This window comes from Pelophylax lessonae (assembly GCF_965119305.1).
Source record: "Pelophylax lessonae genome assembly, chromosome: 1".
Lineage (NCBI taxonomy): Eukaryota > Metazoa > Chordata > Amphibia > Anura > Ranidae > Pelophylax > Pelophylax lessonae.
The window spans coordinates 871,382,747-871,405,498 of NC_138768.1; the positions used below are offsets into that span (position 1 = coordinate 871,382,747).

At 43.1% G+C, this 22,752-nt stretch overlaps 1 long non-coding RNA gene and 1 pseudogene across 2 annotated transcripts in view; one reads left to right on the forward strand and one right to left on the reverse strand.

Annotated features, from left to right (window-relative positions):
* Positions 1 to 22,752, forward strand: part of LOC309569266 — a 213,291-nt gene that overhangs the window by 42,025 nt on the left and 148,514 nt on the right. The gene's annotated exons all lie outside the window — the stretch shown is intronic.
* LOC309545486 (E3 ubiquitin-protein ligase Midline-1-like) overlaps positions 649 to 22,752 on the reverse strand; it is a 44,979-nt pseudogene continuing 22,875 nt past the window's right edge. The window contains exons 3-6 of the transcript in view: positions 19,310 to 19,435; positions 10,972 to 11,154; positions 1,955 to 3,822; positions 649 to 738 (exon numbers count right to left, since the gene is read on the reverse strand). The product of the transcript in view is annotated as an E3 ubiquitin-protein ligase Midline-1-like (transcript). The remainder of the gene's footprint in view (positions 739 to 1,954; positions 3,823 to 10,971; positions 11,155 to 19,309; positions 19,436 to 22,752) is intronic.

The window sequence follows — 22,752 nt, forward strand, 5'->3', positions numbered from 1 at the left end:
TCACACAAACTGCCATTGATGCTGAAAAGAAGAAAATCTTCAGAAATGTATGTCTGCATGAAAATGACAGGGTTATAAAAATCAACCCTGGGCAATTTTTTTGTAGCCTGGCTGAAAATGTTAAAGTGCAGGATGACTCCAACAACTTCCTCACATGTCTGTAGAACCTCATCTGAAAAGACAGATAGTCACCTCCTCTCAGACATCAAGGTCCTCCAATCTGACTCATGGCCTGCATCTCTAGATATTCAAGACGGGGATGCAGCGGTCAGACGTTTATGTCAGAGATTCAGAGTTGGGGAGAGGGAAAGTGTCCTAGGATTTAGGGAGTATAAAGACCTAAAAGCTTCCAATACACCAGAAGCCCTGAAGCCTCTTCTTAAAGCTGTCCACACCATTGCAGTATCAACAAGTGAATGCGAGCGAGCTTTCAGCTCAATGAATGATACTTTGACAGATAAAAGAACCTCTCTCTGGTAAAAAAAAAAAAAAAAAAAAAGGCTTTACAATCACTTTTAAGAGTTTTCACAGTCAGCCCATCTTTACATACAAGTGACATTAATTTCTGTTATCTCTGAACACCGTATCAAATTTACTGACCTCCAGACTCCCAAATACCTCATTGTAGGATAAGGAGACCCACTATCGCTATATTCCACAACAAGACATTCCAAGGATCTGGAGATCAACAATTTGTTCTGATAACATCATTCTGAGAAGTCTTTCAAGCAATCCAGCCTGTCAATATAGAAAGAACCCAACATAACATTTGTAAATCATATAATAAAAAAAAAAAGTTATCATATGCTTTACAAATGTTATGGTGCATTCTTCCTATATTGACAGGCTGAATTGCTTGAAAGACTTCTCAGAATGATGTTATTAGAACAAATTTTTGTTCTCCAGATCCTTGGAATGTCTTGTTGTGGAATATAGCGATAGTGGATCTCCTTATCCTACAATGAGGTATTTGGGAATCTGGAGGTCAGTAAATTTGATACGGTGTTCAGAGATAACAGAAATTAATGTCTCTTGTAATTAAAGATGGGCCGACTTCTGAAAACTCTTAAAAGTGATTGTATTTTTTTTTTTTTAATCAAAATGATATACCTCCCTCGTCACCTGCCACAATACAAACAAAGCTTTAAAAAATAAATAAATAAAAAGAAAATGGCTGTTCAATGACATCTGTTCATCATTTACACATTTATTATAGAAAAAGAAAATTACATTGATAGTGACAGATGAGTCCCCGCACCCGTGTCAACCATAACCGATAGAAACAAGACTAGCACTGGCTGTGCTAATAGTGAGGATTATTACAGCCGATCACAGTGAAGGGAATGAACAATCATAGATTAATGACTTGTGAGGACAGAATTGAGGAATTCTCATTGTGGATAATAAAGGGTGTGTCTAGACAAAACCTATTTTTCTAGTTTTGGACGGACCAAAACCATTGCTTTTTACTGCTACCTGGGGATCCGTTAGTTAGATAGTTTTCAATCACTTCCCATCCTGGTAATATTTTGCTAGACAGGAAATGAAGGAAAATCTTCAACAGGGACACAGAAATATAAACCAGACAGGGGTTCTAGCCCACTTTTATTTGACAAAAGAATTTTTTTTTGTCTCCATGGTGTCAGATATTTCCCTTCACTCCCTTCCTGGTATATCGTGGTCAGCAGGACAGGTAATAAAAGGAACATTTTCTGAAAGAGCCCTGGAAAGAAGTAAAATAAAAAGGAGAGACAGGGGTTCTAATTCTTACCAACTCCAACCAAACCTGAAAAAAAAAACATTTTTGGCTACAGATACTCTGTACAGGTTCACGCTTAGGGGCTGTTCTCACGATCCTGGCTATACTACCTTGCTTTTACCTGGAACAAGCATGCAGCCAATGAAAGTCTAAAAATTAGACGACCTGTATGCTTGTTCTTGGCCAGTGACACACTGTGTAGCCTGCAGATTTATAAATCAATAAAGTTGGTTCTCCACTGCTTCCTCCTATTGGCCAAGTATTTCCCCAGATTCTCCACCTTGTGATGTCACCAGTCTCTGGGCAGACTTCTCACATCTGATTCCCCCCAGATATCTTAATACAACCTCCCCATACACCTAACGCAGCATGGAGGGGCTCAGTGAAGGTGGTGGTGAAGGTGTGGAGGTGTCGGATCGGGTAACGCAATTCATAAAAGGAGATCCGCCCGGCCTCATAATCCAGCTCTATCCTGACTCTGTTACTGCAGACTTTGCCAGGTAATAGGATCTGATTACCGTCATGTGTCACCGAGTGCAGATTATCCCCCCACCAAGCTGAGGACTGATCCTTCCTCAACCTCAAACTCCAGGACTTCTTGTTTAATCCAATCAGAGACTGCTCTCCTCTCCTGTCTATACTGGGGTAACACATTCCGACTCTCCACAGATCTGACCCCCCGACATCCACTTCCCAGTAATGTCGACCTGAGGAGAAACTTTGACTGCTCATCACCTGAGAACTCTGAAATCTCTCAGGTGTTTTTGGGAGATTCTGATGGGATGAGGTGTAGGATGCAGTTTTCCTGTCATCTGATATAAGTAGATTATTACCAGCTGTGCTTACATCCAGTAATATACCTGTAACCCCCGATGTTTGCTGTACAGTCCCAATATCTGGTCCTCCAGCCTGGCGGTGTGAGTGTTGTATGGTGGAGGTGGGTTGGGGACATCTCCTGAATGGTTCATCATAGATGTGACCTTTGCCCTTTGTAGTAGAATGTGGATAAACATGTGTGCCTGTATATTTCTCTACATTTACCCCAGACATGATATCAAATAAACCTGTGTGTAAGATCCCCGCCACATCCAGATTGCCTCCATCATGGAGGAGTTTATCATGTCTCTCTCTGTGCTCATCTCCATCCTCCGTATCACACAAGTCACCTGTGTCTGATTCCTGTAGGACAGTCAGTGGATTTGTCATGTTACACAGCTCCTCAATGTCCTCCATCTTCCTGGACAGCTTCTCCTTCTTTATTTCCAGCTGTTGGATCATATCAGACAGTGATAGAGAGACCCGCTCTGCCTGCCCAGAGATCTCACTCAGGACTTTCATCTCCAGGTCTTCCAGACGTCTCCAGAGGTCTCTGAACAGGGCAATGACTTTCTCCGTTTCATCATCTGCTTTTCCTTGTACTTTCCTCCTGCGTTCCTGCAGACTCTGGACTCTCTTCTCCGTCTCTTCTCTCTCTGTCATCAGTTTCTGCAGAACATTTCTCAGCTTTTTTTTCTTCATCTTAGAAGCCTCATCCAGAGTTTCCACCTGGTGACTCCGATGTTCTCCAACAAGCCTGCAGGACACACAGATACAGGTGGAGTCCTCAGTGCAGTAATACTTCAGTAGTTCCTTATGGACGGAGCATTTCCTGTTCTCCAGGAAACTGGTGGGGTCACATAAGATGTGTTCTGGGGACTTGCTGTGGACTCTCAGGTGATTGTCACACAGAGAAGCATCACACAGCCGACAGGATATCACAGCCGGTACATGATTATGAATACAGTAAGTACAGAAGACCCCGGACGACTCCTGATCTGGCTGAGCAGACAGAAAATTCTGCACAATGTTACGCAATGTTATGTTCCTCAGCAGTGCAGGCCGCTCCTGGAACTCTTCTCTGCATTCAGGACAGGAATAACCTCCAGACCTCTCCTGTGTATCCAACACACGGCCAATACAGTCCCAGCAGAAGTTGTGTCCACATTTCAGGGTTACAGGGTCTATATAAATGTTCAGACAGATGGAACATTCCAGCTCCTTCCACAGATCAGCAGATGCCATCCCTGAGAGCAGAAAAGATAAAGGACAGTGAAAGTCTCTGATACTCCGTAACCAGTATGATCAGTTCTGTATATTCCTATAAAAAGGGCGAGGCTGAGAGGGAAGTTAGCCATAGATGGATCACAATTTACCCATTCAACAGGAACTGGCTTAATTTTGATCCCATCTATGGCTGCACCCACTTCAGATAAGTCAGTCTAATTACCAACTTCTCTCAAGTGGGAATATTAGAAACTTTCATTTCGATCAGTGCCTGCAGCCAATTGGTTGCTGCACTGATCAAGGATTCCCCACTGTCAGAATAAAATGGCACAGCAGGGAGGATCCCCCCAATTAACCTCACTTGTGTGGATGGCAGAATCTGATCTCTTTTTAATCAACCTGGTGGCAGAACCAAAAAAAAAAAAAAAAAACACATAATCCATGTGTAACCAGTCTGACATTCTTAGACACGGGTTTGAGCCTGCCCAAGCCACCAGCCAATCATAGGTAGTGGGGAAATCCCTGCCCCCACAGTATTTAAAGATGATCTCTAGTAGCCATAGGAATCCTTATAGGGAGGGACACAGATGATTCCTGACAATCTCCCTATCTAGGATAAAATAAAAGTCATTAAATAGGCTGTGGAAACATTGTTTAGTCTAAAAATATAATCAGGATTGATATGTGCTTAATGCACCCCCAGAGCTGCTGCCTTGTCTACCTCACCTGAAAAGACCAAATCAGATAAATATACATGATGCCAGTACTTTTAATTTTGAATTAAACTAGAAAACTTTTAATGGGATGATTTCTGTCCACCTTTGTGAATATCAGCTTCAAACACTTCAGGGTAATTATTAATCACAATCTAATACAAAATATCATTCCATCCCTTATTATACCTTTTCATTTGGATAAATTCCTCATTCAGCCTTATCCCCAGCCCAGACAAAATATCTCTCCTTAGTGTAGTACATGCCAAACTCATCCTATATAGAAGAGCTCTCCTAACAGAATAGAACCCTGCAGAATTTGTCCTGATCACATCCACCTCTTCCTGTACACACCACTTACATCTCGTTCTGAGTCTGGCACTGCTGCTTGTAATCCACCTTTCCTACTTCCACCCAGAGCTTCCCCCCCCCAGTCTATGGCGCACTCCTCTGGTCAGCGCTCTCCCCCAGTCTATGGCGCACTCCTCTGGTCAGCGCTCTCCCCCAGTCTATGGCGCACTACCCCGATCAGAGCTCTCCCCCAGTCTATGGCGCACTCCCCTGGTCAGAGCTCTCCCCCAGTCTATGGCGCACTCCCCTGGTCAGAGCTCTCCCCCAGTCTATGGCGCACTCCTCTGGTCAGCGCTCTCCCCACAGTCTATGGCGCACTGCTCTGGTCAGAGCTCTCCCCACAGTCTATGGCGCACTGCTCTGGTCAGAGCTCTCCCCCAGTCTATGGCGCACTCCTCTGGTCAGCGCTCTCCCCCAGTCTATGGCTTGCTCCTCTGGTCAGAGCTCTCCCACAGTCTATGGCTTGCTCCTCTGGTCAGAGCTCTCCCACAGTCTATGGCTCACTCCTCTGGTCAGCACTCTCCCCCAGTCTATGGCGCACTCCCCCAGTCTATGGCGCACTCCTCTGGTCAGAGCTCTCCCACAGTCTATGGCTCGCTCCTCTGGTCAGAGCTCTCCCACAGTCTATGGCTCACTCCTCTGGTCAGCACTCTCCCCCAGTCTATGGCTCACTCCTCTGGTCAGCACTCTCCCACAGTCTATGGCTCACTCCTCTGGTCAGCACTCTCCCACAGTCTATGGCTCACTCCTCTGGTCAGCACTCTCCCACAGTCTATGGCTCACTCCTCTGGTCAGCACTCTCCCACAGTCTATGGCTCACTCCACAGGTCAGAGCTCTCCCACAGTCTATGGCTCACTCCACAGGTCAGAGCTCTCCCGCAGTCTATGGCTCGCTCCTCTGGTCAGAGCTCTCCCGCAGTCTATTGCTTGCTCCTCTGGTCAGCACTCTCCCACAGTCTATGGCTCACTCCACAGGTCAGAGCTCTCCCGCAGTCTATGGCTCGCTCCACTGGTCAGAGCTCTCCCGCAGTCTATTGCTTGCTCCTCTGGTCAGAGCTCTCCCACAGACTATGGCTCACTCCTCTGGTCAAAGCTCTCCCACAGTCTATGGCTCGCTCCTCTGTTCAGAGCTCTCCCACAGTTTATGGCTTGCTCCTCTGGTCAGAGCTCTCCCACAGTCTATGGCTCGCTCCTCTGTTCAGAGCTCTCCCACAGTCTATGGCTTGCTCCTCTGGTCAAAACTCTCCCACAGTCTATGGCTCACTCCTCTGGTCAAAGCTCTCCCACAGTCTATGCTTCGCTCCTCTGGTAAGAGCTCTCCCGCAGTCTATGGCTCACTCCTCTGGTGAGAGCTCTCCCGCAGTCTATGGCTCGCTCCTGTGGTCAGAGCTCCCCCACAGTCTATGGCTCGCTCCTCTGGTCAGAGCTCTCCCACAGTCTATGGCTCGCTCCTCTGGTAAGAGCTCTTCTACAGTCTTTGACTTACTCCTCAGATCAGCGCAACACAATTTTGTTCCAGAATGGGAAGGAAAGTTCCTGTCCCACTGCCACATCAGTATTGTTTATAGCTTAGGATTCATACAGTTTAGACAGCGCACCCAGCGGTGCAAACTCTAATATAGACTAGCCAGCTTGACCCAAATTAACTAGTGACCGTAAAAGGTGGAGATCAGGTTTAAAACTGAAAGGAAAGAATAATTCTATGATTTTGACAGCTGTTGGTTACTTTCAGAGAAAACTGGCATTGTTCAATAAAGATCTTTAAAGTGGATGTAAACCCCCACATATACCCAGCTGATTGTAGGAAAAGGCACTCCCCCCTCCCCCCCATAGGCAGAGGAATGAAAAAATTTGCAGTGTGCTGTGAATAGACAAGTTCATTGCTTATCTACCTTTAAGTTACCTCCATTAAACAAACTTACAGGTGCTTTAATTTCCTGTGTCTGAGAGCTTGTCAGAAGTTATCATGCTAACAGAGGAAGGGAGCAGCAGAAAAAACACGGGACTTAGGGCTTTGGCAAGAGATAAGTAAACACTACAGATGTGGGTGCCCATGTCAAATTTCATGAATGGGGTTTACTTCCAATTTAATGAATGTATGCATTTCAGTACCAGTCAAGTTGTGATATGGCAAACAGTGGTGACTTTACTGGTGCCATTTCCGGGTACTGCACAATGCTTCAGAGGAAAAATGAAACTTCAAACAAAACATAGGCATGTCTCAGCTCTATCTACACATTAGCAATCCCAACTAATAGGCTGCCCAAACCTATGGTCAGCCTCCACATACACAATTTTTACCAACCTTTAGCTCTAACAGAGAAAACCTGTTCCCTCTCCAGACATCTGACTGGGTGTGTCAGGTGAGACTAAATTGACTGAAAGGGAGAGGTGGAAAACCTGGAATAGATAAAGAATCAGAGGTCTTGAAAAGTGTCTGGGAGATATGTAAAATCTGGCTGCAGGAAATAGTTTCAGGCTCCATAGTTCTTTCTGGATCAAGCTACGACAAACGGAAATAGCTGTGTGATCTCACAGGAATTCAGGTGTTTGGAAATCTACTTTTCATCAATGTCAAAACCACTTTATTTTCCCTGCAATAGACCTACACTGGCAAAAAGAACAACACGGAGTAAAATGTTAACTAAAAACCTGTATTCCTGGTGGGCGATGGAAAATGTGACAGCCCAGGATTTTTGGCAAAATATTGTACATACACATTCATGGACTGAGTGTCTAAGAAAGTAGTTGAATTTCAGGCCCTGTTCACACCTGAGTGTTTTTCAGCTCGTAAAATGCTCATCTTTGAAGTCTCAAAACGCCCAACAAGCAAAATCCCATTCATTTCAATGGCCCCTGTTCACATCTGAGCATTTTGTCTCCGGAAGCAAAGCGCCTGAAGCTCAAAAAAGTACATGAGCTTCTTTTTTGGCAGATTGCAGGCGTTGTTAGATGTTAATGCCTGCCTCCAAACACCTGCAAAAAACGCCTGAAAACGATACGCTCAGGTGGGAATGGAGTCTGAAGTTGTACAGGTCACTGTCTAAGCACAAATGCTTAGACAGAATTTGGGACGCATGGCTAGAAGTGCATTTTGTTGGCACAGATCGCCACAGGAATTCACAAACTGTTAAGCACGAGTACACTGATCAAAATTGTAAACGCAACACTTTTGTTTTTGCCCCAATTTTATATGAGCTGAACTCAAGACTTTTTCTATGTACACAAAAGGCCTATTTCTCTCAAATATTGTTCACAAATCTGTCTAAATCTGTGTTAGTGAGCGCTTCTCCTTTGCCGAGATAATCCATCCACCTCACAGGTGTGGCATATCAAGATGCTGAGGAGACAGCATGATCATTGCACAGGTGTGCCTAATGCCTCGTACACACGCATCGATAGTTGGCCGTGAATTTTCGGCCAACGTCCGATCAGCCGATTTTCGGCTTGTTAGTATGATGCTTTCGACAACCGTCTCCGACTTTTCGGCCGAATAAAATCTGGTGTACAGGCTATAAAAATTTTGTTGGCCAACAACATAACGGCCGATTTTCCGTCAGTCAGTACAGATTTCGGCCAACAAAAAAACTGATAAACAAGTCTGGGCATACTCAGAGAAGAAAAAACACAAAGAAAGTTAACCAAAACATGACATGACTTCTGAAGTAGGTTTTTGTTGGCCGAAAAAAAACGTGTGCAGTCTAGAGCACATTTCAACCAACACAACTAGACAAAAGACGGCCGATCGGTCGGCCGATAATCGTTGCGTGTGTACGAGGCATTAGGCTGGCCACAATAAAAGTCCACTCTAAAATGTGCAGTTTTATTATACAGCACAATGCCACAGACTTTCAGGGAGCGTGCAATTAGCATGCTATGCTGACTGCAGGAATGTCCACCAGAGCTGTTGCCCATGAATTGAATGTTCATTTCTCTACCATAAGCCAACTCCAAATACATTTCACAGCATTTGGCAGTACATCCAACTAGCCTCTCAACCACAGACCACGTGTAACCCCACCAGCCCAGGACCTCTACATCCAGCATTTTCACCTCCAAGATCGTCTGAGACCAGCAACCCGGAAAGCTGCTGCAACAATCGGTTTGCATAACAAAATAATTTCTGTACAAACTCTTAGAAACCGTCTCAGGGAAGCTCATCTGAATGCTCATCATCCTCACCCGGGTCTGGACCTGACTGCAGTTCATCGTCGTAACCGACTTAAGTGGGCAAATGCTCAAATTTGATGGTGTCTGGCACTTTGGAGAGGTGTTCTCTTCACGGATGAATCCCGGTTTTCACTGTACAGGGCAGATGGCATTGTGTGGGTGAGAGGTTTGCTGATATCAACGTTGTGGATGGAGTGGCCCATGGTGGCGGTGGGGTTATGGTATGGGCAGGCGTCTGTTATAGACAATGAACACAGGTGCATTTTATTGATGGCATTTTGAATGCACAGAGATAAGCCCCGTACACACGCACAGATTGTAAGCCGTAAATTGTTGGCCAACGTCCGATCGGCCGATTGTAGGCTTGTTAGTATGATGCTTCCGACAACCAACTGCGAATTTTCGGCCGAAAAAAATCTGGCGTGCATGCTGTAAAATTTTTGTTGGCCAACAACAGAGCGGCCGATTGTTCCTCAGTCAGTACAGATTTCGGCAGACAAAAATCAGATGAGCAAGACTGGGCATGCTCAGAGAAGAAAAAACACACTGAAAGTCAACCAGAACATGACATCACTTCTGAAGTTGTTTTTTGTTGGCCAACAAAAGTCCAGTGCAAGTCTAGAACACATTTCAACCAACAAACAACACTGGACAAAAGTTGGCCAACAATCTGTGCGTGTGTACGGGGCTATACAGTGATGAGATCCTGAGGACCATTGGTGTGCCATCATCTATGACCATCACCTCATGTTGCAGCATGATAATGCATGGCCCCATGTTGCAAGGATCTGTGCACAATTCCTGGAAGCTGAAAACATCCCAGTTCTTGAATGGCCAGCATACTCACCGGACATGTCACCCATTAAGCATGTATGGGAAGCTCTGGATAGGTGTATACGACAGCGTGTTTCAGGTCCTGTCACTATCAAGCAACTTCGCACAGCCATTGAAGAGGAGTGGACCAACATTGCACAGGCCACAATCACCAACCTGATCAACTCTATGTGAAGGAGATGTGTTACACTGCATGAGGCAAATGGTTGTCACACCAGATACTAACTTGTTTTCGACCCCACCCAATACAGTAAAACTGCACATTTTAGAGTGGCCTTTATTGTGGCCAGCCTAAGGCACACCTGTGCAGTAAGCATGCACATGCTGTCTAATCAGCATCTTGACATGCCAGCCGCTGCAACAATCAGTTTGCATAACCAAAGAATTTCTGCACAAACGGTCAGAAACCCTCTCAGAAAATCTCATCTGCTTTCTCGTTGACCTCATCGGGGTCTCGACCTGACTGCAGGTGCCCCCCCCCAGCTTGTGTATAAAAGGAGGAAAGATCTTTCTTGGAGATGCCAGCACATTTGAAAAGTTGTCAAAACTTGACAACGACTGAAGGTACATGTTTTTAAATGTACAAGTGTTCCAAACGTTGGTACCTAAGTGCACTTCTAGCTCAGCAGGACCACGGAACATTTCTCATTCTCAAACTTATAATATGGCACACTCTCAAACTTTATCTGCTAACTCTGGTAATATGGCTACAGAACCTTCTATTTATTTTCAGACACCTACTTTGCCTAAGGTAAGCCATTCAAGCATTAACACTATAGGTCGGGATGTATGCACTGCACCTATTTTTTTTTACCACCGGCAACAAAGCTCTCCAATGTGGAAACACAGGAGTTAAAAATACTTTTGAGTCAAATACACTCGAACTAAACTTTCTTCACATATCTTAACAAATGATCAAATACAGTTTGCCCCAAAAATGGTACCTTGATAACAAAGGGTTCACCTCAAATCCAGATTACTCTATAAAGGAAGCTATGTTAAAATCTCAATTCCAGATCTATGTTAATGAGATTTTTTGAAAACAAAAGAGAAAAAAAATTCTAAATCCTCCAATAGGCAAGGAACAAGGAAAAATAATACTTCTGTTACTCATGATGGTGATTTCAGAAAATTCTTCTAACTTTTCTTCTGTTTCCTCTACACTAGCAGGTTCTTCACGAGACCCTTCTAACTTCAATACTTGTAAAAAACGAAAAGGTGATGGGGACAAAGTGCACTTTCCTACACCTATTTCTAATTCATTATCAAAACAGTCACAACCCTCTTTAAACAAACAGCACAAATGGTAACCCTTTACAATCACTTCCCAATGGGGTACCTTCTTTTTCTTCTACCTCCAATCTCACTGGTGGCTTACAACACTCAGAATACTACTAGTAAGGTATTCAATGTTGTAACCACGAATTTCATGTGAACCATGCCCTGCACCTATTTTTGGAGTCAACCCCTCCGAAGAAAAAACTCCAATCCCAATTTTTAATTTCTGAAACTTCCCCTAATCAAAACCAGTTTTAAGTAATACATTTGTCTTCATATGATCTATCGCTGGACAAGATCCATGTCCTCATCCTGGGCCTGACCTTTTGTCCGACTCTGGGTGTGAGCGTGGTCAATCTGATCTTATTAATGTCCATTTGTTCGCACGTAGGCTAATGTATAAAGTGATGATGTTCGATAAAAGTAATTACACTTCCCAGTTTACCTCACTAACAAATCCAGAATGGAAAAATGTACCCATTCAAGATATGAGAGCACTCAATGACCTCATAGAACTGTGGGAAGAAGGTAGCTTGAGTGGTATGGAGGAAAAACAGCCTAATCCTCTTGCTGTCTTTCTGCCTCCTTCAAATTATAAACCAGCATCTCGATCCTTCCCTATTTTGCAGGCGAATACCAATATTTGGGCCTTAACGTAACAGGTCTGTATTGAAATTATCAAGACAGATTGGAAATGTATGTTAACATATAACTTAAATCACTTTCAATGTAATGCTATTATGTCACTTGAAAAGAACAAACAGATCATTATCAAACCCTCTGATAAGGGGGGAAACATTATGGTTATGGACTTGTTGCAGTATGAGTCGCTAGTGAATGATATTCTTAAAAATCGCACATGGTTCAAACAAATATCAGCAAACCGGGTAAATTCCACTCAGAGTTCAATGCTCTAATAAGCCGAACATAGAGTTTAGGTATTATTGACAAAATCACCTGGTCTTTTTTTAAATGTGAAACATCCTAAAACCCCAACTTTATATGCCTTAGCCAAAATTCACAAAAATCAGAGAACCCTTGCAGGTCGACCCATAGTTTCAGGATGTGAATGCCTTACTTTAAAGGCAAGCCATTTAGTAGACGGTTATTTACATCCCCATGTGACTTCTCCTAACCCCTACGTTCGTAATACTTCAAACTCTAGCTGCAATGCATGTAGCAAAAGATGCATTGTTGGTTGCAGTTGATGTTGAAGCTCTGTACAATTCTATTCCACACAACCAAGGAATTCAAACTGTTGATTTGTTTCTGTCCAAAAGGGGGCAATCGGCCCATAAATATAATCAGTTTTAGATCTATTATATTTAATTTTGACCCACAATATTTTTATGTTTCACAGCTCCCACTATCTTCAGGTGCAGGGAGTGGCAATGGAGACACGGTGTGCCCCACCCTTTGCAAACCTTGGGGGGGGGGGGCAAAATCTTTTCTCTAGGGATGACTTGTAACAAGACTTGAATAACATAATTACTTGGCATCGTTTTATCGATGACATTTTATTGTCATAAAAGGAACCCAACATGAACTTCAACAATTCTTATCAAAGATGATCATTTACTGTAATCTTTAATTTACTATGAACTATGATCAAAGATACATTTCATTTTTAGATGTCGTTATCTATATTGATAATGATGGTAACATTGGATCATCTGTTTCGTAAGCCCTCAGCAGGCAATACAATCCTTCATGCAACCAGTTCACATCCCCAAGTTTTAATTTTAAATATCCCTTATAGTCAATATTTGATAAAACGCAACTGTACCAACTCACTAGACTTTGAAAGAGAGGGCAAGCCTTACAAAATCGTCTCCAACAAAGAGGATATAGCAAATCCTGTTTAAAAAGAGCCTATAACCAGGTTAAGGATACCAAGAGATCCCAATTGATACATCAATCTAAAATCAAAACCAACTCTACTAGTACCAGACTCATTACCAAATGTATGGGTCAACACTAGACCGTACGTCAAATAATGAGTAAATATTGGTATCTTTTGCAAGCTGACACCACTGTATCCAAATAAATTGGTAAACATCATGAAATTACTTTTAAGGGATCAGAATCTCTGAAACAGTACAGGGATATCCTGGACAAAAACCTTCTCCAGAGTGCTCTGGACCTCAGACTGGGCCGGAGGTTTACCTTCCAACAAGACAATGACCTTAAGCACACAGCTAAAATAACGAAGGAGTGGCTTCACAACAACTCCGTGACTGTTCTTGAATGGCCCAGCCAGAGCCCTGACTTAAACCCAATTGAGCATCTCTGGAGAGACCTAAAAATGGCTGTCCACCAACGTTTACCATCCAACCTGACAGAACTGGAGAGGATCTGAAAGGAGGAATGGCAGAGGATCCCCAAATCCAGGTGTGAAAGACTTGTTGCATCTTTCCCAAAAAGACTCCTGGCTGTATTAGATCAAAAGGGGGCTTCTACTAAATACTGAGCAAAGGGTCTGAATACTTAGGACCATGTGATATTTCAGTTTTTCTTTTTTAATAAATCTGCAACAATGTCAACAATTCTGTGTTTTTCTGTCAGTATGGGGTGCTATGTGTACATTCATGAGGAAGAAGAAGAATGAACCTAAATGATTTTAGCAAATGGCTGCAATATAACAAAGAGTGAAAAATTTAAGGGGGTCTGAATACTTTTCGTACCCACTGTATAATTTGATTTAGTCCATCTAAAAATTACATAAATTAATTGGGTCCAAATAGAATTTGCGCTAGTTTTTCACACATTTTCCAAGTATTTTTGTAGTTTATCTACAAGACAACCAGCAGCATTTTTTATTGACCCCCATTCATGTATAAATTGACTTCAGGTGGATAGTCCTTAATTGTATCCAAAGCTAAATATCCAAGGCGCTTGATCACATATATTTTTTCATTTATCCTAGACCTAGAGGATGTAAAAGGGAAATCGATCTGTGTGAATAAAGTTTGGGGTCTGAATTAGACTTCGAAGAAGAGAAGAGCATTATTGTAATCAGAAGTTTAATAAAGAGGGGGCGTAACCGGAAGTCGACCGCGCTGGACGTTCTCTTCAAGTGCTCCAGAACGCCGGAGCACAATCTACTATCATCTGAGCGTCCAGAGCAGTTTAAACTTCCACATCCACCATAAAAATATTGTGGAACCCGAGAGGCACCTGGGGATATCCATATTTTTTGCCTAGCTGACCGGAAATAGGAGCTCCAGGACCCGAGGCCTACTCGCGATCCGCCGCAGCTGAATCCCCGGACTCGCGTAGGCCGCCACCGGCCGCGATCGGCATCGAGGTGAGCGATCCGACCCTCGGTCATCCTGAGTACATGTAGCGGAACATCCTAAGCTTCCAACCGAGGCTGCCACCACTGATTCCCTGCATAATCCACCTCCTCCAGCCCGGGCCTAGCACGGCCGGCCGCCATCTTGACTAGGCCGCAAATATCTCATTTGTATCCAGGGACCCTCCGGAGGCCACTGATTCATATTCTCCTGCAAAAAAAATAGAGACTCTCTCCTCACCGCTGCCACCCTGCAGATTTGGCCCATATAAAACTCCTGCCATTAAGGTAGACACTGCTCAATTAAAACCTCTCACTGGGCCCAGGCTTTAACATAAAGACCTCCATTCTCACCTAAGAGGCGCTGAGTCCCACCCTACCCCCACGTGACAGCACACCATTCCAGCCATCTGCAACGGTTGACAATTAACCTCCTTCTAGGAGGGATAGCATAGATCAGGACTACTAATGACCACTTAAGCTAACTGCTCCATGTGGCCTTAATGAACCGGACCCCATCCATCCACCCCTATACCAAATCCGAAGACTCTGACCCCTGCTCACCCCGCAAACTTCTGTGGTCATGACACGTAGGCGCAGAGAATCAACAAAACTTACTAAACTTGAACAGATCCACACAAACACCCTACAACAAAACATCTGCAGCAAAGGCAGTGGGGGCCTGCAAATACACCCACAAACGACATCAATAAATAACAAAAGAGGCAATTCACAGACTCTGTGCCAAATAGGGAATCCTGACAGTGAATACTCATCAGGATCTTCCTCCCCGGAGTCCCCCTTCTCAAGAAGTCCAGCTAAAAATAAGCCCCGTATCATATCTCCAGCCAAACAAGGCCAGGAGCAATATAAAGGGATGGACCCAGCTCAGTCTTATGCCTCGGGCTCTGCGCCCCACCAACAAGATACATTTGCTGCCTTTCCCACAGAGGGACGTCTTTTCTCTGACATTATGCTGAAAGAAATGCTGCACTCCTTTAGATCATCACTCCAAGCAGACATAATGAGCTGGATGCAGCAATACAGACAGGAAGTCCATAGTCTGGGGAATAGAGTAAATACAGTCGAATCCTCTATTAGCAGCCAAGCTTTGTCCTTTAACACAATGGTTGAGGCCCACAATCAACATTCTGATGAGATAATGTGGCTTAAGGACAAGGTTGCTGATTTAGAAGACCGATCAAGGAGAAACAACCTGAAACTGAGAGGAGTTCCGGAATCAGTGCAGCCACAGCAACTAGAACAATATGCCACCCTTCTACTTTCTACGCTTGTTCCTACACTATCCGAAACGGATAAGATTATTGACAGAATTCATAGGGTGCCCAAACCGGCTTTCCTAGCGCCAGAAGTTCCGAGGGACGTACTCCTGCGAGTTCCTTTTTTTCTATTCCAAAGAGAAAATAATGTCCTCATTCCGCCAATCCTCTGAAGTGCCAGCTGAATTTTCAGCAATCCAAATTCTACCTGACCTTTCAAGACACACCCTTCAGAGAAGGAGGAATTTAGCGACAATAACAAAAGCGCTAAGAAACCATAAAATACTACATAAATGGAAACATCCGGCAACCCTCACCATAACTCACAACGGTACCACCACTTCAATATCAACCTTGGAAGAAGGAATTTCATTGCTCCAGAAATGGGGCATTGTCCCTCCAACTCAGGATTCCCAGCACAGGGCTCCTACCCCTCTGCCTGTCAACGAGGATTGGAATGTCGTTACTAAGAAGAAATCTCAAAAAAGAAGAATAAGCTGCAGGGTGGATTACCCAACACCTCCAACCAGCATCACACCGGTTCCAAGCCAATGGAGTGAGAAATGTCCTTATGGCCCCTTATCCACACAGGATATCGACCACCTTTGTCGATCTCGGACCACCTTTATGGTCCTTTTTTTACAATGTTCTATTTTTGTATTTTTTTGTTTCCTTCATCAGTTTTGTTTTAAATTCCTCTTCACACAACAAGGAATCTTCATCACTTTCGACCCTTGCCTCTCGAGACCAAAGATATGAGTGCAGTACATCCCCATTAACAAGTAAATCCATTCCAGAGCCTACCCAGCACATCCTTTCTACACATAAGAATGCCATTTAAAATAATCTCGATAAATGCAAACGGCCTGAATCATCCAGCCAAAAGATACGCTCTTTGGAAAGAAGCCAAATCTTCTAATGCAGACATTACAGTACAAGAAACACACTTCCAGACGTCCAATCATCCCAAATGCTCTCACAGAAACTTCCCCAACATCTATCTAGCTACATCACCATCGAAGAAAAAGGGAGTCCTCCTAGCAATTAAAAAATACTATCAATTGGCAACTCAAGGATTTAGTGACTGACCCAGATGGCCGCTATATTATCCTCACAGGATTGTTCAACGGACTACCCATGACCCTAGCATCGATCTACGCTCCTAACATGCATCAACTGCGATTTCTCAGAAGAACACTCAAAATCATCTCTAAAGTCAAATATGGCGACCTTCTGATCTGTAGTGATTTCAACTTGACATCCAATCCAGAGATGGACACTTCCTCCTCTCCAAACAACAGAATAACTTCCTTACAGGGTTTGTTCCATAAGGAAAGTTTGTACGATGTTTGGAGGTGTCTCCACACATCTGAAAGAGATTACACTTTCTACTCCTCCAGACATCGTACATACTCAAGGTTGGATATGTTTGTGTCTGATTGGCGACTTCTGGGGATGATCTCATCCGTGACCATCAAGGATATCACATGGTCTGACCATGCTGTGGTGGAGGTGACCGTAAATGAGGGAATACCCAGGGGGGCTAATTCTGTATGGCGTTGCAACATCAGAAACCTACAGTCCGATTTGTGTAAAAAACATGTTTGCCAACATCTTACTGAATTCTTCAAGCTAAACGCAAATTCGGTGTCAGACCCTTGGAGCCTCTGGGAAGCACACAAGGCCTACATGAGGGGAATCTGCGTACAGCAGAGCTCTAAACTTAAAAAGAAATATAATCGAAAGCTCTCACACATCCTATCTCAAATTCATGACCTTGAATCCAAAAACAAAATTCTCCCAGACTCGAAAATTACGAAAACTTTGGCTAACCTAAGAATGGAACTTTGTTCTGTCCTATTGGAAAAGAGCGATATCCAATTTAGGAAACTTAAATTAACATGCTACGCACAGTCCAACAAAATAAGTAAAATCTTAGCAAATAGGCTTAAATCCCGACAAACTAAATCTAGGATCTCTCATCTTACTCAGTCACAAAGCACAAATTAACACATCCCCAAGTAATAGCAGATGAATTTGCTGACTATTACTATTCACTTTATAATTTGGAGTCAGATCCCACAATCCACAAACCAATAAATACAGATATTTCAGCCTTTCTAGAAAACCTTAATCTACCCCGTCTCTCTGAAACCCAACTCCAAATGCTTAATAAACCCATGACTATCGACGAAATTAGAAAAATAATAATTGCCTTACCTCAAGGTAAATCACCAGGCCCAGATGGCTTCCCAAGCGAGTACTACAAACTATTTCAACACACCCTCACGCCATTTTTACTCGATGTATTCCAAAAAGTGGTTGACACGTCATCATTCCCAAAAGAAATGCTAGGAGCATATGTGACCACAATCCCTAAACAGGGGAAAGATCCCTCGAAACCCGAAAACTATAGACCGATCTCTCTGTTAAACACAGACCTCAAAATATTTGCTAAACTTCTGGCAAAACACCCGCAGAAGGTATTACCCTCTCTGATCCGGAAAAACCAGTTGGGATTCATCCCTGGGCGTCAAACATTAGACGCAACCAGGAGAATTGTAAATATCCTTGATATAGCGGGAAAACGTTGGACGCCTTCTCTGCTGCTTACACTAGATGCAGAGAAGGCGTTTGACAGGATCAATTGGATGTATATGTCGTCCGCCCTACGTAAATTTGGCCTGGAGGGCAACATCTATTCAGTAATTATGGCACTCTACTCCCAACCTACAGCCAAAGTTTTCACGTCTGGAACGCTTTCCAAATCCTTTAAAATCTCAAATGGCACAAGACAAGGATGCCCCCTTTCCCCAACGATCTTCAACCTATCCATTGAGCCCCTAGCCGAAGCAATAAGAAATTCTCCCAACATATGAGGCTTCACCATTGGTGACACAGAACACAAGATTACGTTGTTCGCAGATGACATTATCTTGATGTTGACGTCTCCAGAGTCATCCCTACCTGCAGGCCACACTATCCTTACCTGTTTCAGTAAGATCTGTTACTATAAAGTAAATAATTCCAAATCACTGGTCCTGAATCTAAATGTTAGTCCTGACACAAAAAAACGTTTGCTAGAAAACTGCCCTTTCTCATGGACAGATGAAAAAATATCTTACTTGGGAATTACCATCACACCTCGAACCTCTGACCTTATTCATTCAAATTTAAAACCCCTAAAGCAAAAAATCTGTGAAGACCTTAATAATTTCTCAAAAATTGACCTAACATGGGGAGCGAGAATGGCGGTAATAAAAATGACCATCCTTTCTCAAATTCTATACCTATTTAGAGCATTACCGGTCCCCATGCCCAAAACACATTTGAATGCCCTTACAAGTATTATTAGAATTGATATGGTCAGGAAAAAAAGTCAGCATAGCCTTCGATGTACTCACTGCGCACAAATCCATGGGAGGAGCTTGACTACCAAATTTACAAGCTTATTGGTGGGCCTCCAGGCTAGACCAAATAAAACATTGGAGAACCAGTAGTGAAACCCCATTATGGGCATTAATTGAGGAAGACTTGGTGCCAACTAAAAACCTGACATTCAGGCTTCAGTGTGATTTATGGATACCTTGGTACTGGCCAAACATTCTCATCACGGTCAAAGCTTCTCTGCAAGCTTGGAGAGCCATTTCCAAATTAACACCCACAGTAAACCTTTTCCACGCCTGTGATATTCCCATCAAGATATTAGAATCTAAATTTAAAAAGCTTAATGTCACTAAGTTAGGTGATCACGGTCTATCACTCATAAAACAACTCTACAGTAATTGTAGGCTCAAAGATAAAGAGGAAATTATCCAGGAATTCTCCCTTCCTCTTGACCTATCACTCACCATCTCTAAGATAATTTTCACTCTAGCTAAGCATCCAATATCAGAACTACTAATTCCCAAACATGGAATTTCATCTCCACTGTACCGCCCCTTACTAAAAGGTATATCCCTCTTTTACTCCTGCCTTACATCTGATTCCCTTAAAATTAAATCGCCACATATGCTGAAATGGGAGAAAACGCTTAATAAATCCTTCACCCTAAAGCAATGGCAAATAGAGATCAATTCTACCCACACACTATCACATTGTACAAATCATTGGCAAATGATGACAAAAATTGTAAATAGGTGTTATTTCACTCCCTATAGGTTATCCAAAATAAATCCCTCCCTTTCACCACTATGCTGGAGAGAATGTGGTAGAGTGGGTACCTTACAGCACGTCCTCTGGGAGTGCCCCTCCCTCACAAGCTTTTGGAAAGCAATTTTCAATTGTATGGCATCTATCACTGGAATCTTAACTCCACCAAAACCAGAGTTGGCATTATTGAATCTAAATATTGAATTATACCCACTGACATATAGACAAATGATAGTACATCTACTTTCGGCTGCCAGAATTTTAATACTTCGTAAGTGGAAAACCACCAATACCTTTCTGACGCAATCACCCTGGTTAATGAGAACTATAAACTAGAAAAAGCTTTATCCTTCAACGCATTAACCCATCACAAAATTTCAAAAGGCTTGGTCGGAGTGACCCTATTTGACACCTGATATTAGAAGCTTATAATGTAACTTTCTATTCTACTCATTCTGATCCGCAAATATGAGGTTCCCCTTGGGGTGGGACTTTTTAGGCACTATTTGATCAGAAGTACACAATTCTTGATTTTTTGAAACTTTATTGAAAAAATATAGTTTCAAAAAATCAATTTTTTCTGATTTCCGGACACAATCTACATCCCTAATTATTGAACTTTTGCTCAGCAGGATTGCCCAAATTTGGGGTTTCAGCTACTCCCACCCAGCCTCCTAATAGGAGTCTGGTTTGCAAGCAATCTCGAACACTGTGATACCTAAAGACCTTCCTTGGTTTTCCGGATTCAACATCTAGAATCCACAGACGGCACCCCAGCAGGCGATTGTGGGCACACTGATTTCCTGTTTTTAGCCTTCAAAGGCAGGCAAGTTCTTCCATTCATTACAGTGAACTATGTAAGTGTTTTGAACCTCTTTTTGATAATATCTTTATAACATTAATGTATTTGATATTTCTGTGTATAACACATTACCTATATATTAATTACATTTAGACCACCCTATGCGGGCACCCCTGAAGAAGGAGTCTGGTGTTTCTACTCCGAAACGCGTCGGGTGATTACCCGGGGGTCATGTGGTTTAGATTCTCTGTACATGTAATGTATTAATCAACTTGCCCATTTGATTTTATCCATTTGTACATATTTTTTCAATAAAGTTTCAAAAAATCAAGAATTGTGTACTTCTGATCAAATAGTGCCTAAAAAGTCCCGCCCCAAGGGGAACCTCATTATATTTGTAGTTCTAGTTTGGGATGTGGCACTCAGAGGGTCACTCCACATGAACATAACGTTTTCATCATTCTGATCCGGGAGATGATGAGGGGTGTCGACAGCCCGTGGCTTGGTGACATTGTTCCCCTATGGGGTTCTAAGTCAGGGTAGTTCAACACCTATCTTCTCCTCCCTTCATCAGAATAAACTTTATTAACCTTAGCATGCATGATGCCTAAGCACTTGTACGAAGCTAATACTACTGCTTGAAAAATGTATTATTCATTTTTTGACAATGTTATACCGTGTTGTGGTTATTTTCCTAAATCACATTCTGTTACTGTGATTTTCTGTTTTTTTTTTTTTTTTTTTTTCATCTGTATTTGAAACTCAATAAAAAAATTTATTGATTGAAAAAAAGAAGTTTAATAAAGATAAGGAAACCTTGACAAGCAGCAGTCCATCAAGACCATCTACAGTTGGCTCATCAGGAAAATTTGACAATGCAAGAACTTAAAAGACATTACAGGCAAAGTGGAGCTCTGGATGTTTTTTGGTTTTATTAAGTCAGCAGCTACAAAAACTGTAGCTGCTAACTTTTGAAAAGAACACTCACCTGTCCCACTATCCAGCGATGTGATCACCCGAGCCGCCCCCTTCCGATCTGCTTCTCTCTCTGGCATCAGCATTTCAACTGTGGGCACCCAGCTATGACAGATTGTGGCTTCAGAGCCAGGTGACCACTGCGCATGCACTAGTCACTGGCCTAGCCAATCCGAGCAGAAGTGGAAGGGGGTACCTGTCATAACCAGGTCCCCATTCCCCCCACTAAACAGTTGCATGTGTAGAAGAGAAGGGGGGAATAGAGGCCTTAAAGGGGAACTTCCCCTTTTGGGTGGAACTCCACATTAATATGCTAAATATTTTTTTATCTGCTGCAGTTGAGGATTAGAATCTCTGTCATGCTTTATTGCTGTCTGTGGCCTCCTCATTATAGTTGTAATCCAGGAAAAGAAATTAGAGGGTTGTGGGATTCATTGGGTCAGGAATGCATGGACAGCAGTAGAATACCTTACAGAAGTTCTGACCATTCTTCACTCCATTTTTGGAGTTTTGTGTGGAATGTGTCAGATTTAGTTTTTGGTTTCTCCGCTTTTTTGTGTCCTACCTATACAAACAAAAGAAATGAAAAGAAAAAGGGGCATTTTATATGCCCCCTTTTTCTACATGGGAAAATGGCAGGAAAAATAATAGGTAGTATAGTCAGGTTTTTGGAGGGAAATAGAGGTAGGTATTCACCTCAGGAAAAAGCGGGACTCTGCCTGGAGATAGCTCCAGGAGGAGGGATTAGGAGCATCCTGACAGGTGATAGGCTAGGTTTAGGGAAACTTCTGGAAGATCCAGGAAGCCTATTTATGGTCGGTAAGGTACCTCAGGGGCTCATTCTCCTCAAGAAAGCACCAGTGTTCGTCTCCTTTCACTGGTTCGGTTAGCTTCCCTTCAACATGAGCTTGATTAGGCAGCTCATTGAGCGGGCTGGGGAGGCAGGAGGAGAGGATTGGGTGAGACATTGCCTGAGCCTACCTCGTTCCAACATATCCGGAGCAGAAGGAGTCGCCGGGGTCTCTGAGGGCCGGTCTGGAGAAGCGGAGGAGAGCGGGCCGCCATTGCTGAATGCCAGAGGACAGCTAGTGACAGTGACG